The 18,584-nt window shown below is 40.9% G+C and overlaps 1 protein-coding gene across 1 annotated transcript in view; it reads right to left on the bottom strand.

Moving 5' to 3' along the window:
* ERC2 (ELKS/RAB6-interacting/CAST family member 2) overlaps nt 1-18,584 on the bottom strand; it is a 477,557-nt gene that overhangs the window by 195,317 nt on the left and 263,656 nt on the right. The window lies entirely within an intron of this gene.

Below are 18,584 nucleotides of genomic sequence, written 5' to 3'. Positions count from 1 at the left end.
TTGGGCAGGATGCTAACCCTGTCTGTAGCTCAAAGCCTCATTTGCAAAGGTGGACAGCAGTTGCACCCACCTCACTAGGTTGTGAGAATGAAATGGTGACCAGGGGTAAAGCCAGTTGGCAAGGGTGCCTAAAGAGTATCTGGAAAACAGTTCAATAAATGTCACCTACTGAACATTTGCTTAATAGTGTGATCCAAGAGGAAAGCTAACATCCTCATGATAGTTTGGTTTGGAGGACATCAAGACACGTCAGTGCAGGAAGGTCAAGTAGCCAAAAAAGGGGCATGTATCCTGAGACGGATCCAGGAATAGTCACAAGGAGAGGATGCCCAGGATGGCAGGTGGTCCCTTTGGTGAAGCGTAATAGTGAGAGCAGCCTTGGCAGAGGGTGGTAATCGTTCCCAGGTGGGCTTCAGGCACAGACAGAGCTGGTCAGGGGGAGGCCCTGGCAAACACCTTGCTGGCCAAGCTGGCAGCCAGTGGCAGATAGACAGGCAGTGGGAGGAAAGCCCAGGGGTGAGCTCTGGTACTCAGGGGATCCAGGGAAAACATTCCCAGCCTCAGTCTAGGAGCAAGAGGAGTAGGGAACTGAGCCAGGAACTACACACCTGGAGGAGCCACAGCACCAATGGTCAGGGTCGCTGATCTATCTCCCCAGCCTGCAGCAAAAACTCCAGCACACAGCTGAAATAACAACACCTAATATCCGCTGTCAAGTGTCCTGTCCAGGCTGGAGCCAGTTTAGGTCCTCGTCATCCTTCTCTCACACAACTTCTGCCCACAACTTCATGAGGTCTTGTGATTACCCTCACTTTACAGATGAGAGGACTAAGGCCCAGCAAGGTTAAGTAACTTGCCTAAGTGCTCAGATGAGGGACGGATGGACAGACAGATGTGCAAGTAGATGACATAGGTGGTAATGTTGTCTCAAAACCAAGGCAGAAGCCATTTCCTAAAACCAAGTTGCACACCACTCTCCAATCTCATCCCCTCACCGTAACTGCCCCAATGTTGCCCCAACTGTACTCACACTCACCTATCTGCACTCCCCCAACCCAGGCTCCAGGTTCCTACTTCCCCAGGATGTCCCTTCTATTATATTACCTACATTTGTTGTGGTCTCTCCAAGGCCCAGTTCAAATCCCATCTACCACACAAGGCCACACACACACACACACACACACACACACACACACACAAACACATACACACATTCCTACCCATGCATGTGTTCATTCTTTCCTCCCATCCTGTACTTTGCTTTTATTTTCATAAAAACACTGATAGGTGTCTGGGCATGGTGGCTCATGCCTGTAATCCCAGCACTTTGGGAGGCCAAGGCGGGAAGATCTCTTGAACCCAAGAGGTCAAAGCTATAGTGGAGCTATAATCGCACAACTGCAGCCTACACAACAAAGGAAGACGCTGTCTCCTAAATAAAAAACAAAAACAAAAAACACTGATAACTATAGTCAATACTTCAGGGTAATTTCCATGTATAGACACTGTATTTAAGCTATACTTGTTCTATGTCCTTTAATCATCACAATTCTCCCCATTTTACAAGCAAGGAAACTAAGTGACTGGCCTAAGATACAGTTCAGATTCACTCTGTAGCCTGTTCTCTTATTACCCAGATCTTTCCAACATTCCTTATGTGTGAATATATTTTTGTCTTCCACAGATTCTCTAGGAGGTCAAGCAGAATGTGGCCATCCAATCCCTAATGTTAAGTCCACAGTGTCCTGCCCATGGTTGACACTTCCTACTGCTGGCTAAATTTAGTTGACTTCCTTAAGTCCTATCCATGTTTAATATTTGTAACAAGGCTGGGACATAGTAAGCATGAGATTAAGTGTCCATTAAACAAGTAAGTTAAATGAAAAAATAATGTACGTATCTCATTTATATTCTATCCATTTATTTCTACTCTACGTTTTTCCAGAAGTGTAAAGCAATGTTTAACCCTTATATCAATATCACCATTTAACAACTAAGAAAACTGAGGAACAGAGAATTCATGAATATTTATTCAAGTCACAAGGCTGGTGGGCAGCTGAGGTGATTTAAACCCAGGCCTCCCTGAACACAAAGAACACATGCTTCTCTGTTACACGGGGCTCAAGTAGGGACCCAGGCAGGAGTGGGAATCAGTACAAAATGGACTTAATGCTACTTTCCCTGGAGAATTTCTTTCAATGAGAGGCCTGACAAGGTTTTAACTTGGAATGGAACCAAACCTAAAGAAGGGACCACACTGGCCTCAATGATGGCTCATTGGGGAGTTGGGGAGCTTTGAAGACTGGGATCCTGGCAGACCGTAACCAAGCCCACCAGAAGCACGGCTATCTGATGGTTGGTGACAGTTTTCCATAAGGTCTCCCACTAAGTAGTACCATCAAGGCCACCAACTCAGTGGAAAGAGTCCCAAAGGCAGAAAAACCCTTTGCGCTGCCTCTGATCACAACCACCTACCCCATTTGGTTCTCCTTTGTATATAATTGTTTAATCAATTTACAAAACTAGTATATGATAGATTGGCAGCTTATACTAATAATGTGGGAAAGAAAATTCATTAATGCAAGGAAATGTTCAAAATAGGTTAAATGATAGTGTAGTTTAGAAAATTGTGTGCACTGTGCTTTAAAAAATTATAAACTACATGAAAAAAGTGACAACATAGTATATATACCAAAACACTACCAGAAATTAGTTGCAAGATCATAAGTAATTTCCATGTTCCTATCCCGAATATCTGTACTTTCTAAATGGTCTAAAATGAACATGGCATTAATTTTATAAAAAGAATGTACACATAGTTGTTTTAAAAAAAACTGCCACGCATGAGCTTATTTCCATTGTGACAAGAAATCAATGAAGCAGGTACTATTATTAGCTCCATATTGCAGCTGGGGGAACTGAGGCTTAGAAACATTAAGTCACTTGCCCAAAGTCTTAGAACCTAGTGATTGGTTTAAATCCAGGAGGCAAACCCCACAGCCCAAATTCTGGGGCTCACAGAAACAGCATGAACAAAAGTTAATGCTAACAAGATAGCCAGATTAAGGACATGTCTACACCCGTGGTCCTATTTGCTCTTCATAACTTTTTTCGTGAATTAGGCAGGGCTGTCACTTTTATCCCCATTATGCAGACTAACAAACTGAGACTCAGGAAGGTTCCTTCACTAGGAAAGATCATCCAATAAGGTAGCCATCATGTCTGGTCAAATTATTCATCATTTTAGTATCTACATTTTCCACCAAACCAAAAGGTTCCTAAAGACAAGTAAAGCATCTATCTTGGCCACTGCTGTATCCCTAACACATAACAAGCACCCAACATACAGTAGGCATTCATACAAAGATTTTTTTTTGAACAGTGAAAGAATGGCATTCAGAAAAAGTATGTACTAGGTTGAATGATTCTCCCTCACCCCCGCCAAAAGGATATGATCACCCAGAACCTGTTCATTTGACTTTGTTTGGAAAAAGAGTCTTTGTAGACATAATTAAGAGTCTCAAGATGAGATCATCCTGGATTATCCAGTGGGCCCAAATCCAGTGACGTCCACTGTGCTTCTAAGAGAAAGACAGAGGGAGATTTGAGACAGACAGACCAGGAAAAGACACACAGAGGCAGAGGATGAGGCAATGTGCAGATGGAGGCAGAGATTAGGGTGATGCAGCCACAAACCAGAAAAAAGAGAGGGCTCTGCGGGGATCGAGGCAGACTGGAAGGAAAGTGGCCACCAACCAGGAACACCAAGGAATGAATGCCAATGGTCACCAGAAGCTGGAAGGGGCAAAGTACAGATTCTGCCTTAGATCCCCTGCAGAGAGCACAGCCCTGCTGACACTTTCCTTGTCTTTGAACTCCTGCCCTACAAAACTGTAAAAGAAGAAATGTCTGTAGGTTTAAGCCACCAGGTTTGTAGTAATTTGTTACAGCAGTGGTAGGAAGCTCACACACAGCACTACTAGAAGCAACACCGTCTATATGATACTGCCCTTCACAGTTTATAGTGCTTCCATAGACTTGAACTCATCTGACCCTCACACAGCCCTGGAGGGACATAAGGGTGCTTGTGTCGGCACAATCAGCAACAAACAGTTGGACATGGCTGGCATAGGGGAAAACATAAAGGTAAAGGGGCAACCAACTGACATCAATCTTAATGCCAGACCCAGTGGCTCAGGTTTAGTAATAGGCGTTGGGAATCACGAGAAACATGCTCAGTGAAGATGAATCAGGCAGAACCTGGGGACTATGGAGTTCAATGAAAGCAGATCATGGGGGCTATTTCAACAACTGAGGAAATGGGGGCCTATCCAGAAGGGAGGCTATGAGCGCAAAGATGAGAGTATCTATGTGAGGTATCCCAAAAAACAACAGCTGCTGTTTACTGAACCCCTATTACCAGCCAGGCACCATGCCAAGTACTGAACGACATTACTGTATTTTGCAATCTTCATGAGATCACTGGTGTTATTCCTATGTTAAAATGGAAATCTGGAGATGAAGGAGCTTGCCTGCAGTCACCAGTCTGGAGCAGAGGTGGCAGGCTTTGACCTGGCCCTGACTGGGACATCCATTTGTTCTACTATACGGTGTGGCTATAGAGACAATTGTTTGCAAGCAGCTGCTGGTGGAGGGAGCTTAGAGTTCAATAAAATGCTGATTATAAGAGCCAAGCGTTCATTACCAAAAATGGGGTGAGCTTTTGTCAAGTACAAACACGCATTTAACAACAGGGAAATGCATTGTTAGGCAACTTCGCCATTGTACAAACATCACAGAGTGTATGTATGCAGACTAGAGGGCACAGACTAGAGGGCACAGACTAGAGGGCACACACTAGGCTGTATGGTATAGCCTATTGCTCCTAGGCTACAAACTCTTAGGATGTGTTACTGTCCTGAATACTGTAGGCACTTGTAACATAATGGTGAGTATTTGTGTATCTAAACATAGAAAAGGTACCCTAAAAATATGGTACAGGGCTAGGAGCGGTGGCTTATGCCTGTAACCCAGCACTTTAGGAGGCTAAGGCAGGAGGATCTCTAAAGCCCAAGAGTCTGAGACCAGCCTGGACAGCAGAGTGAGACCCATCTCTACAAAAATTTTTTAAAAATCAGCCAGGCACAGTAGCACATGCCTGTAGTCCCAGCAACTTGGGAGGCAGAGGCAGGAGGATTACTTGAGCCCAGGAGGTTGGAGTTACAGAGAGCTATGATTGCATGACACTGCACTCCAACCTGGGCAACAGAGTAAGATCTGTCTCAAAAACAAAAAAGGTATAAAAGATAGTAAATTGTACACCTTAAAGAGCACTTACCATGAATGGAGCCTGCAGAGCTAGAAGTTGCTCTGGGTGAGTCAGTGAGTGAGTGATTGAGTGAGTAAAGTTCTAAGACATGACTACACACTACTGTAAACTTTATAAACACTGTACACTTGTTACACTGAATTTATTTTTTTAATTGTGCTATAATATTACAATGGCTAAGATGTAAGTAGTTGATAGGAGTTTTCTGCTCTATTATAATCTATCTTATATGTGGTCCAAAGTTTGCCAAAACATTGGTTGGTAGCACATGACTTCAACACTTGAAAAAAGTGAAATTTATCTGTAATCCCACTGTCACAGATAACTGCAATCAACAGTCTGGCATAGACATGATTCCACATCTTTTTCCCATAAATGTGTGTACAGTAGTCCCCCTTAGCTGAGGGGGGTATACTCTAAAACCCCCAGTGGATGCCTGAAACCACAGACAGTACCAAGCCTTATATATCCTATATTTTTTCCTACACATGCATACCTATGATGAAGTTTGACTTATAAATTAGGTATGGCGTGAGATTCACAATAAAAAATAATAATAAGAAACAATTATAACAATATGCCAGCATCACTACTCTCATGCTTTGGGGCCATTATGAAGTAAAATAAGGGTTCCTTGAACACAAGTACTGTGATACCTCAACAGTCAATCTGATCACTGAGACGGCTACTAAATGACTAACAGGTGGGTAATGTAGACAGTGTGGAGACCCTGGACAAAAGGAGGATTCACATCCAGGTGAAGAGGAATAGAATGGCATGAGAGCCCATCACGCTCGTCAGGATGGCGTGTGACTTAAAACTTATGAACTGTTAGTTTCTGGTACTTCCCATTTAATATTTTCAGACCAAGGTTGACCATGGATAACTAAAACCACAGAAAGCAACACTACAGATAAGAAGGTCTACCTTACATGTGTATATATGTAGGAGGTATGTACGTGTGTGTGTATTTTCCTTAATTAAAATATGATAATACCATACATGCTGTGAGGAAGTCAACTGTCTGCACTTAACATTGAATCCTAATAACCTAATCTTTTGTATGAACCTGACCAGCAGGGCAGTGGTGGGTGGAGCGGTTAGGGATGCGGTAGGGGTGGCTCACCCCAGGGGAAAGAGTATTTTATCACTGATACTGTTTAGAAACACCAGAGCACACTGATTTTCAGTCAGCTTATTATTGTTTAATAACAATATTCCACAATAACCATTTATTCCACAGATGATTCATATTACTATTGCCTGTGCCCATGGAGGGCGGCCTCCACTTTCCCCCTTGATGAGTCACTGCACCAGAGAAGATGGTGACTCAGTGTGCACAAAGAGGCTGGAGACTTGTCACCAGCCGGGCAACACAACAGAAAATACATGTGCTCATTAGACAAAGTAAGAAAACTGTCCCCCACTCCCGCCTCACAGAGCTCTTGAGAAAACATACAAGACTATGTCCTTCGTGATCTTCAGAGGAAAAGCACCAGAGTAGGTGAATTTAAAGTATATTAAAAATACAGTCCATCTTCCATCAAGGTCAGTCAATTGCAACCATGGTCAGGCAGGTGCCCTCTAAACTCACTGCTGAGTAACAGGACAGACAACTTTCTTTCCTTCTTTTTTTTTTTAAACATATCGAAAACCAAAACTTCTTGAGATGAGTTATTGGGAAGATATGGGAAACCAGGTAAACTGCTCTAAAAACAATCAAGCTGTCCACAAAGACACTGGAGGAGTTTAGCTTCTAGCCACTATAATGGTATAATTTTCCTGTTGGCCATTCTCTTGAAATAATAATTGAACTGGCAAGTTCATTCCTCATAAACACTTTCATCATCTTTGGCTTGACAAGGCCTAGCTACTGAGGCACAGATAAATGTTTCTTCAAGATAGTAAATCATGAGCCATATGTTAGAAATTACCCTTACGCCCCTATAAATGGGACTATACCCCCCTTTGTCCTTTCCAAAACAGCGGAAGGGATTTTTGGCAGCCAGACTCACATTACAATCCCTGGGAATAACACTGCTAATCCCCAACATGACACTTTGAAGCCTTCAGAGTTATATTTCACAATAGTGTTTTCACAGTGTCTATAGAGACCATGTTTATAAAAACAGATTAAAAACTATGAAAACAGGATAACTGGAAGCTGAGCTCCAGTCACCTCAGGTGTGAAAAAAAACCTTGGTATTGACTGTGCACATACCTGAGACACAGGTATCATCATGAGAAAGCAAAACATAGTGGTGGAAAGCCCAGGCTCCATAGTCCCAATAATCTGGATTCAAACCCTGGCTCCACAAATTTCCAGCTGTGTGACCTTAGGCAAGTAACTTAACCTCTCTGTTTCTTAGTTTCAGTATCTGTAAAATGAAGATGCAAAGACTTCCAAACTTTTTTATCATAATGTTCTGAAATGCATTTTAGAAAAGGCCTACTACCATAGACAATACTTGAAGGACAGGTTGAGTCAAGGTTTTTATAGGCCAGGCCTGGAAGTGGAACGTTCACCTTTGAATATTCCATTAGCCAAAATTTAGTCACATGACCACATGTACAAGGACATCTGGGAAATGTAGTCCAGTTGTGTACCCAATGAAGAAAAGTGAAACAAAATACTGGTAGCAATTGCAATCTGTACAACACGTATTTAACAGAAACAAAGGTCTCGTGAACTAATTCTACCACTTACTGCATATGAGAAGCTCCAACGTTTGTTTTACTTGACTCTATTCCATTCTAATCTGTTTCATTTAAAACATGCTCATCTTGATCAAACCATTAACATTTTGCAATTCACCATTTGCTCAACAAGTGTTAGCTGTTGTTCCTGGAAATGGTGGTGTCAGTGGCAATCAGCAAAAGAACAAACTAGACACTTGCAAATTTTTCCAAAAATTCTTAACATCTGAGTTCACAAGGCTTTTATAGTGACGACATACTGCAGTTTTGACTTCAGGTATTAGGAGACGGAAACATGTATTTAAAAATACTGCTCAATTTCTGGAATGCAGGCTGCCTTTGGAACTTGTAACTATAATCATACCTTGTAGGAACTAACAGGAATAAACATTCATGCACACACAAAACGTATGCATGTGTATAAATAGACAATTACCACCAAAAAGAGATCAGAGGAGACATAAAGAATAAAGGACGGTGGCCCAAGGCTGTAATCCCAGCACTCTGGGGAGCCAAAGTGAGAGAATTGCCTGAGCCCACAGGCTCAAGACCAGCCAGGGCAACATGGTGAGACCTTGTCTCTACAATAAATCAAAACATTACCCAGGTATGGTAGTGCATGCCTGTAGTTCTGGTTACTTGGAAAGCTGAGTTACAAGGATCACTGGAGTTCAATGTTGGGGTGGCCATGAGCATGTCACTGCACTCCAGCCTGAGCAACGGAGTGAGACTCTGACTCAAAAAAAAAAAAAAAGAATAAAGGCTCTAGCCAAGAAAAAGGGAAATTTTCCCACTCTAGATATGCCACACTGGCATCAAGCCCCAAACTGAGGCAGCACCAGGCACTGCCTTCTCCACGGGTGAACAAGTGATGTATCAGATCTCACTCTTCATATCCTAGAAATTCCAAACAACCAGTGCATAGGTTAGTACAATGCTCTTCCCTGGCCTTCTGAATGGGCTAAGTCATTTGACCTTCCTCTGGATAGTCATGGGATGCTGTGTCAAAGTTCAAGATGGCTTAGACATGATCAAATGCACATGTCAGATGGATACCTAGACTGGCCTGATCTGAAGGCCAGTGAGGAGGCTACTGCAGTACTAGATCAAAGACTGTGGCCTGAGCTAAGGCAGAGATAGTAGGTAAAGAAAGAAGGATCCTGAATCAGAAGATACACAAAAGTCCAAATTGATAGGTTTCGGAACTTGATTTAGAGATAGAAAAAATGTACACGACATACATTTTAAGAGCATCACTCTGACTGCCACGTGGAGATCAGATGAAGGAGGAACTGTGGACATGGGGAACCAGATAAGACATGAACCATGATGGTGGTCTATACGAGAAGGCTGGTAGACTGGTAGGGGAGATGGAGACCAGTCAAATGGCTTTGAAATATAATTGGAGGTATAGTCATTAGGACTTGGTTATAAATAGGATGCAGTGGGTGTGAAGAATAATCAAGAATGATTCCTAAGTTCCCAGCTTGAGCAACCAAGTGTATTGAATACCTACCTCTCAAGGTTATTGAGAGGGACAAAGGCTGTAATGTATGTTACCCACCCAGCACCAGGCCAGCACACTGAGTGAGCAGGTGTAACAGGAGGTTTCATCCCCATTGCTGTATCTCCCTTCCTCTGTGAAACCCCCACACAAAGCAGGTGTAATGCATGCTCTGTCCTCATTTTCCACACTCCTCCATCACATGGAATCCAGGATTATTCTCTTTTCTTTCCCACACACTTTGCCTACTCAAACACTCAGAAAAAAGAAAAAAAGAAAAAAAAGCCTACCTAGTATCTTCTTACCCAGCAAAAATATCTTTCCACCCAGCTCTCACAAGTTACTCATATTAGTCAGTTCCTCCCACCAGGGCCACCCTCACCCAGCTGTGAATCAAAAAGCATTCATACCCTCCATCTAAAACTCCAAGTGGCTCTTGGCCAAAGATGTGAGTCTAGAAATTCCCCCAAGCAAAATTCATATCCTAGAGCCTAGCAATTCTCTCCAATAATATTTGTCACATTAACACCACTTGCCTTTCAGTAACTGAGTTAACTTTCTGCTGCTTAGGCCAAGGTGACTTGAGGAGAACATCCCACAGATATAAAAGAGAGACTGCAGAGACCTCAAGCATTATACTCCACAGGGAGGCTGGAGCCATGGCGGCTGGATGCTACAGCCAGGTTGGACTGGCTCGGGAGCTGATATTCCCAACTCTGAGTTCAAAGACACCACGTTGATAACTTGAAATGGGCCATCATGGGAGCGAGCACAACATAGAAATCTACAAATGCTACATATCAGGTATTGTCCCTTCCATCCCTTCTAAGAGTTGGCTGTTAGACATTTACCAACACACCACGCAGAGCAGTTTTATTTCTAAGCTACGGTTTAATGGACACTTACTGTGTACCAGGCACTATGTTTAAAGCCTTACTCTTCTTACCTCACTCTGCTCAACAACCCCCAGACAGTTTCCTGAATTTGTCAGACTTCTTATCACTCATGTTGCTGCCTCATTCTTCCTCGCCTAAACTCTCTTCTGTCCTTCTGCCTAGTTTTCCCTTCTCTCCCCATCCCACCTTCACTACTATCTTCCTACCATCTGACATGGCTCTCTTTGTTTAACTCCTCAAGAATTAAACCCAGCAAACCATCTTCCCTGAACCAAGCAAACAGAATCATTACTTCCTCTGTATCCCTCCTGTGCCATGTATAGCCTTGTCTCATAGAAGTTCATTTATTTGGTTAAACCATATGAAAATGCTCAAACTTTTTTTTTAACTGATAAAACATGGAATGGAGTCATTTTGGAGTCAGTTCACTCTTCTTGGGATAATTATATATACACCAAAAATTTATTCTAGGAGTATAAGAAGTCAGTATAGTCCAAGCCCTTTTTCCTTAATTTTCTTTTCCTTTCTAAGGAACTGGGAGTAGAATTAGTAAAAAAAGAACTTGAAGCAATTTTAAGGATCTCGTTAAAGTACATATTCAGTGAAATATTCACTCCTAGCACTCCATAATCCCCTGTTTATACATATGCAGCCCAGTCACTGGGGAAGAATTGGTCAAAGTCATTTTGCTTCAGTAGGTACAACAGGCTAAACCCTCAGTAGAAACCCAGATTGTTAAGCAATTTCTTTTTAAAAACACGAAGACATTATCTATCACACACATATATTTTGCTATCAGCAAAGAATAAAAGGTTAAGAATATGCTATTATTCACAAAAAATTATTTCCCAGGGAACAATGTCTTCTTTATAGTACTAGGAACACAAAGTCTTACCATGTTTTTAGAGAATTTCTCCTGGCTTCTGGAAGTCCATTTTCTGGATCACTTTCAGAAGGGATGCTTTAAGCATGTTTAGTCACACAAGAAGCAAATTAACTTAGAATCAAATTGCAAAAATAAAACTTACTCCAGTTCCTGGATCAAAATAGCCAACAGACCGTTGTTTTGGCCATATTCACATTCCACCATTAGGCAGAATACCACAGGCCATCTGAGTGAAGCACAAAGTTTTAGCCTGCTGTAGTATCCAAAGACTGCAGTCACACTTCCACTTGTAACCAAGAATGTCCCCAGGTGAAAACTCTATTTGGGTTTTGAAAGCCTCAAGTTACCTTATCCATGAATGGCTGTACATTTTAGCAGGGCATAAAAATTACTCATGTTGAGGATGAAAGCCGGTTTCTCTTAATTAGCCAAAACACATTATACACCCTTATGAATAGCTATAAAGGTAAATTAAAATTCTGAAAGCTGATTATAATGATTTTGCATTCATATAAAGTCTCCAGAAATGTCCTAATTGAGGAATTCATATGCAATTGCATTGCAATCTAGAGGAAAGGGCAGTCGGCAACCATAATAGAAAATTCTGAGCATCTCTAAACACAAGCTCGCTCGCATGCGCACTCTCTCTCTCTCTCTCTCTCTCTCATGTGTTTACTCCCAGATTTAATGAGGTATAAATGATAAAAACATGTATACCTCATAATAAATGAGATATAAATTTATACCTCATGATAAATATACCAAATGATAAAAACAACTATACATATTTAAGGTGTACAACATGATGTTTCAATACATGTTTTGATATTAGAAAGTGATTACCACAACCAAGGAAATCCTGTCACTTGCAACAACATAGATGAACCTAGAGGACATTAGGTTAAGTGAAATAAGCCAAACACAGAAAGATAAATATTGTGTTATATCACTTATATGAAGGGCCTAAAGAAGTCAAACTCATAGGATCAGAGAGTGGAAGAGCAATTTTCAGTTATTAGATGAATAAGTTCTGGAGATCTATTTTACAGCAAGGTGACTATATTTAATAATAATAAATTATACACTTGAAATTTGCTAAGAGAATAGATCTTAAGTGTTTTCACCACACATTTTTTAAAAAACATGTGGTGATGGATATGTTAAGCTTAAGCTCTTAAGAAGCAAACAAACCTATGCTATTAATTGCTTTAGAAAAAATAAAATGTATTCTACAACCACTGATACTTAAATCACATGTTTTAGGTCTAAAGAATCATGTGACTTCAAGCTAAGAAAACTCTTGGGCAAAAGACAACTTGGTATTGTACCTAGGTTGTATTTCCTGAAAGACAGTATAGAAGTTTCTTTGTGCAGCTGAAACATAAAGCTCTTAGGGAAACATTTCTGCCCATTACCAGTTTATCAGAGACCATCAAAAATGGGATCACCCAGTATCTCCTTCTTGATTTGATTAAACTATTATTAAGTGTCTGAGAGATGGACAGTAGCCTGGCAGTTTCTGACCTTAAATCAACTCTAAGAGCTATTTGTGGGAGCTGAAGGAGACTAGATTTTTCTGACTACTTTTGTAGTCTTGACCTGGCTTAAGAGGTATACAATGAAGTCTTACTTGTGCTAAATAAGACAAAAATTATTTCTTACTTGAGAAAGTCCCAATTATCAAGTTATGGTATACTCTCTAATTGTCTATACTTTTATAGCAATTTTGTTAATATCTACATGAAACTTTAAAAAAATGACTTAATAAATAAAATACCAACAGAAATGGTCCAGATATGATGAAAAGGTACATTCCTCCAATCCATATTGTGTTTATGACAGATTAAGGATTGAGTGCCCCCGAAACATCCCAATTTTTTTAGAGATTATTCTCCAGAAAAGATGCATGCTAAAATACAAAGGTCAAATTGAAACCTTGGAAATAGGAATTGTAATACTATTTACAATGGGCTTGAAAGGGCAATAGGAGCTAAGAAAGAAGGTGCTTGGTAAGTGCTAACTGAATGCTAGCTCAAAATAAGCTCATAGAATAATCTAAAGAACCACCTTGTGTAGAGGATCTAACAGGAGATAATTTTTACTGCTTTAGGAAGACACTCACAATATCACTTTGAGTGTATTGATAGGTTGCTCTATGTACCATGAGAACAGGGGCTGATTGTCTTGTTCACACCAGAATGCTCCCATCTCCCAACATGGTGCACAATAGGCATCCAACAAATATTTGTGGGCTAGATGAATGATTTAATTTTACTTTCACTCTGCTAACTCTATGTAAAGTCTCACTTTTATTAAGACACATGCAAACATTTGGAATTGGTTCCCCTGATGTTTTAACTAGATGCATATTCTGAAAACACTGAAAAATCTTCAGTCACATCAATAAGATACAACATTACCACCAAGAGAGCCACTTATACTCAGAAAAAGCGTTTTTTTAAGCACAAGGCATGTGTGCATGTGTGTGTGTGTGTGTGTGTGTGTGTGTGTGTGTGTGTGTGTGTGTGAGAAAGAGAGAGAAAGAGAGAGAGAGAGAAAGAGAGATTATGAAGCCACAAAGCTGGACTTGTCTTTGAATTCTGTTTCTTCAAAAGTATTTTTACATAAACTCTTTTAACACTCCATAAAACTCTGCCCTCTCCCTAACATAACTGCTTGCCTCATGTAGAATCTCTACTTCTTTGAACAAAAAGCAGACCCAGTCCTTACTATCTGTCACCCAGGCATCAGCATCTTCGTCAAAAAAATTAGCAAGGGAAACGGTAACCAGGTTTTATTTTATTTTTCAGGCCGTGTACAACTAAATGCTTGATCAGAGCAAGGGAGAATTTGTGTTCAGTAATTGTATATGACAATACTTAAAATTGCTATGGAAATTTTCCTCATTAGGCTCATCTGCAAATTTCTGTCCCCAAGTTTAGAATGCTCTCTTAGAAAGGGGAGTATCTTTTTACAATTTGGGTCACTAGAGTACATTACATTCTGAGTAGGACCCCAATTACTCCAGCATCTGATTAATGTCTGTCCAAGCTCTTGCCCCGTAACAAGACCCTCTATAACTCAGCTAACCACCTAACAACCCACATCATTAGGGCCTATTATCTTTTATAATGTTGATTCTTGGTATCCAAGGACTGTGGTTCAGACAAACTATTTAAAGGCATTAAAATAACAACCATCTTGCCAGCTGTGGGCATAGCCACCAAAACTACCATCAGGTCACAAGGCCAGATACAACAGATGCCAGAAACAAGACTAAAAGGCAGAGAGAACACCCACTTAAGAAAACAAATCCACTTGTGTCCCAAAGGAGAGCACTGGGCAGCAAATCCCATGGGTATGGAGAAGTAATCGCTGGTAAGAGAGGTAATAGTACTCCACATTCTTTGCCTAACTCTATTTCATTGACCTCTTACATTTTATCCCCTTTCTTATCAAATTTTATCTTGGACAAGGTTTAAGATATTTAAGTCTCAGACAAATTTTATCTCCTTTTTTCTGGCCAGAAGCCTCAACATTACAAATCTCACAAAAGGTTTCTTACAGCAACTGCTACTCATTGCTGTTCTTTCAAAGTAACATGTGACTTAAGTTCATTATGGAATAGGTATTATTGTTGAGCCCTCCCTACTTACACACTGTCAGTAATTTTGCCTATTCTTATAAAAATAGTTTATTTTACAAATGGGAACAAGGCAAGGAACGCAAAGTAACTTTCTCAAAGTCGCATTGCCAGAAAAAACAGAGCTAGGGTTTGAAACCAGTTCTCTTCAACACCAGAATTCATGTTCTCAACCATGATACTATACTGTCTCCCAAACTTCTAAATCTTAGAATTTATACCAGACATTCTCAATAAGTAGCTTCCAATTTTCCAATGATAAAGGCACCTTTCCAATAACAAAACATGATTTTATAAGTCACCATATGAGGAGCTTAGTATAGAGTTTGGCACAGACTAAACAACTCAAGAAATGTTAGATGTGTTATCATCAAAGCATTGCTACAAAGAACTACAAGATAGCAACTGCACTGTTAGAAAACATTGGTAATTGTGCTTAAAAATTAATTAATCTGAGGAGAAGTGGCAAGATGGTGACAGGGCAACCCGGTCTCTGAAGCCCTCTGCAAAGGAGATCTGCAGTGGGTCTCTGACTCTCGCCCCGGGGGGCTGTGGACCCCAACATCGCAGCCTGCTCTTCATACGGAGCTCGGCCGTTCCACCACTGGGACATCGCAATGGACTGGACAGTCACTGCGGAGCAAACGGTGCCGCCGCCGCCGCCGCCGCCGCAGTCCCCCCTCCCCCCGCCGCCGCCGCCATCGCGGCCTCCGTGACGGCCGTAGCACATCATACCACCCGGCCGGAAGCAATTCACATCAAACCCCTTCAGGGAATATCTGCTGGGATCACTGCCACCTCTCCTGCAATGGAGATTGTCCTACCCGCCCGCAGTAAGGCTCCTGTTGCCTGCCCTGAGGCAGGCAGCCATCTTGTTCCTGTCCAGCCCCACCCCCTCTGGGGCGAGCAGCTGAGATAGCACCACCTGCTGCCGATTCAAGGTAACAACATCAAAACGGGAGAAACAAGCTTGATAAAGACATAGACTAGAGTGCTGAACAGAGGGTAATCTGAACTGTCCTTCATAGCAGATCAGGGGCAACTGACCCTAACTGCAAACTAATTTACCAGCTTGAAAAGAAAACTAGAAATCAGACCTGAAAGGACATTGGACTTAAATGAAATGTCTCAGACTGTGCTTCATTGATTCTATTAGTTTAATGACTTAATTCTATTCCTACTGTATTGTTCCCTTTTTTCTTTTTTCCTTTTCCTCTTCTTCTCTTTTCTTCTCTCTGTAAATCATATCTTTGTATAGAGGAACAGCACACTAACAATTGGGTCACTAGAGTACATTACATTCTGAGTAGGACCCCAATTACTCCAGCATCTAATTAAGGTCTGTCCAAGCTCTTGGTGGTTGGTTAGCTTGTATGTTAGCATCACTATAGCAAGGTGGTTGGTTAGCTTGTATGTCAGCATCACTATATGTTTTATTTTTATTTTTTATTTTTTGTATGAGAGTTGGTTGGTCTGTAGCTATGGTCTATTTTTTTATCTGTTTCAGTATAGGCCTCTCTCTCTATTTGTTGGCACACTCGTTTGTTTCCCTCCTTACTCCTCTATCTCTCCACTCCCCTCTTCAACCCACTATCTGCTCCATTCTCTCCCCTCTGCTAACCACATTTTATTTCAGGGAATAAACCTACAGCCCTACTGCACGGATAGATTCCAGGGCAGTGGAAAGTGGGTTCCACATTATCCACACACCTGTCAGCAAATACCAGGACATGCAGACAGATTTTGAATCACAGCTCTCCCCTTAAGTAAATCTCAAAACTGCAAAAAGGACCACCTCCAACCTACAGTGCAACTCCAGAATTAAACAAAGTAAGAGGACATACATAAAGAAAAGGAGATTGAACAAACAGAAGTAAAACCAATCCCTTTACCCCTGAATAACAGAATTAAAGAATACGGTGACGTGGAGGTAAGGAAAAAGTAGGAAGAGGGGAAAACCGCACAAATGAAGAAAAGCCAAAAGAATATAGGTCTCATACAGACCCCTGGGAAATCAGGCACTGAGAAAACAGATTCTGGAACACAAACAATGAAGAGCCCCCAGAATGACTGGTTACATGCAACAAACCCAGACATCAAGACATTAATGGAGAGAATTTAAAAAATTGAGGAGAGACAAGAGGAAAATAGGAAGGAGCTGATGTCAGAAATGATAGCAGTAAAGAATACTGTGATGGAAATGAACAACAACTAATAAGCATGGAAAGCAGAATCAGTCAAGCAGAAGAAAGAATCTCAGAGCTCGAAGACCAAAACACAGAACTAACCCAAACTGTCAAAAGCATAGAAAAGAAGCTCAAAAAGACAGAACAAAACCTGCAAGAGATGAATGATCACTTCAAGAGACCAAACCTAAGAGTAACTGGGCTTCCTGAGGCAGAGAGAGAAACAGAAGCCACACTGGAACAAACATTCCATGAAATCATTCAAGAAAACTTCCCTCATCTCATTAAGGATGAAAAAATTCAAAGACAAGAGATTCAGAGAACCCCTGCAAGACAACAAATGAGAAGACCAACTCCCAGACACATAATAATTCGCCTAAACAAAGTAGCTATAAAAGGAAAAATCCTAAAGGCAGCAAGAGAAAAAAGCCAGACTACCTACCAGGGAAAACCAATTAGAATAGCAGCAGATTTATCCACAGAAACCCTTCATGTCAGGAGAGCCTGGAGCGCTATCTTCAAAGTTCTAAAAGAGAAACAATTTCAACCAAGAATAACCTACCCAGCCAAACTAAGCTTTATTAGTGAGGGAAATTGAAATCCTTTCCAGATATCCAATCCCTAAGAACCTACGCTGCCACCAGACCACCTCTACAAGAAACACTTATAAAGTACTGAACACAGAAGAAAAAGAAAAAAGAACAACAGCATTCTTCACAAGAGTACAGGCAAAAGATTAAAAACACACATGAATCAACTCCAAAACCCAAAGAAAGACAACAAACAAACAGGAACAACTCTGTAAGAATCTTATGACAGGTGTCAACTCTTGCATTTCAATTATTAGCCTAAATGTGAACGGACTAAATGCAACACTGAAAAGAAATAGAATGGCAAAATGGATAAAATATCATCAGGCAACAATCTATTGCCTTCAAGAGACTCACCTCACTAGAAAGGACACCCACGGACTCAAAGTAAGAAGATGGGAAACAAACTTTCAGGCGAATGGAATACAAAAGAAATGAGGAGTTGCGATCTTAATTTCAGACAAAATACCCTTCAAGCTATTAAAAATCAAAAAAGATATAGAAGGCTACTACATAATGATAAAAGGCTCAATCCATCAACAAGAAATATCTATCCTAAACATATATGCACCTAACATAGGTGCGCCAACTTTCATAAAGCAACTTCTTGGAAAACTAAAGAAAGATATCGACTCTAACACTATCATAACTGGGGACTTTAATACCCCACTCACAACCCTAGACAGATCATCAGGACAAAAATCAGCAAGGAGATCCAGAACCTCAATGTGACTTTGGACCAAATGGACTTAATTGATACCTACAGAACACTCCATCCAAAGACCACAGAATACACATTCTACTCATTACCACATGGAACATATTCTAAGATCGACAAATACTCAGCCATAAA

The sequence above is a fragment of the Carlito syrichta genome, unplaced genomic scaffold, assembly GCF_000164805.1.
Source record: "Carlito syrichta isolate Samal-C Ts95f unplaced genomic scaffold, Tarsius_syrichta-2.0.1 Scaffold309583, whole genome shotgun sequence".
Taxonomy (NCBI): domain Eukaryota; kingdom Metazoa; phylum Chordata; class Mammalia; order Primates; family Tarsiidae; genus Carlito; species Carlito syrichta.
The sequence above is the reverse complement of the archived record's forward strand: the minus strand, read 5'-3'. Positions and strand labels throughout refer to the sequence as shown.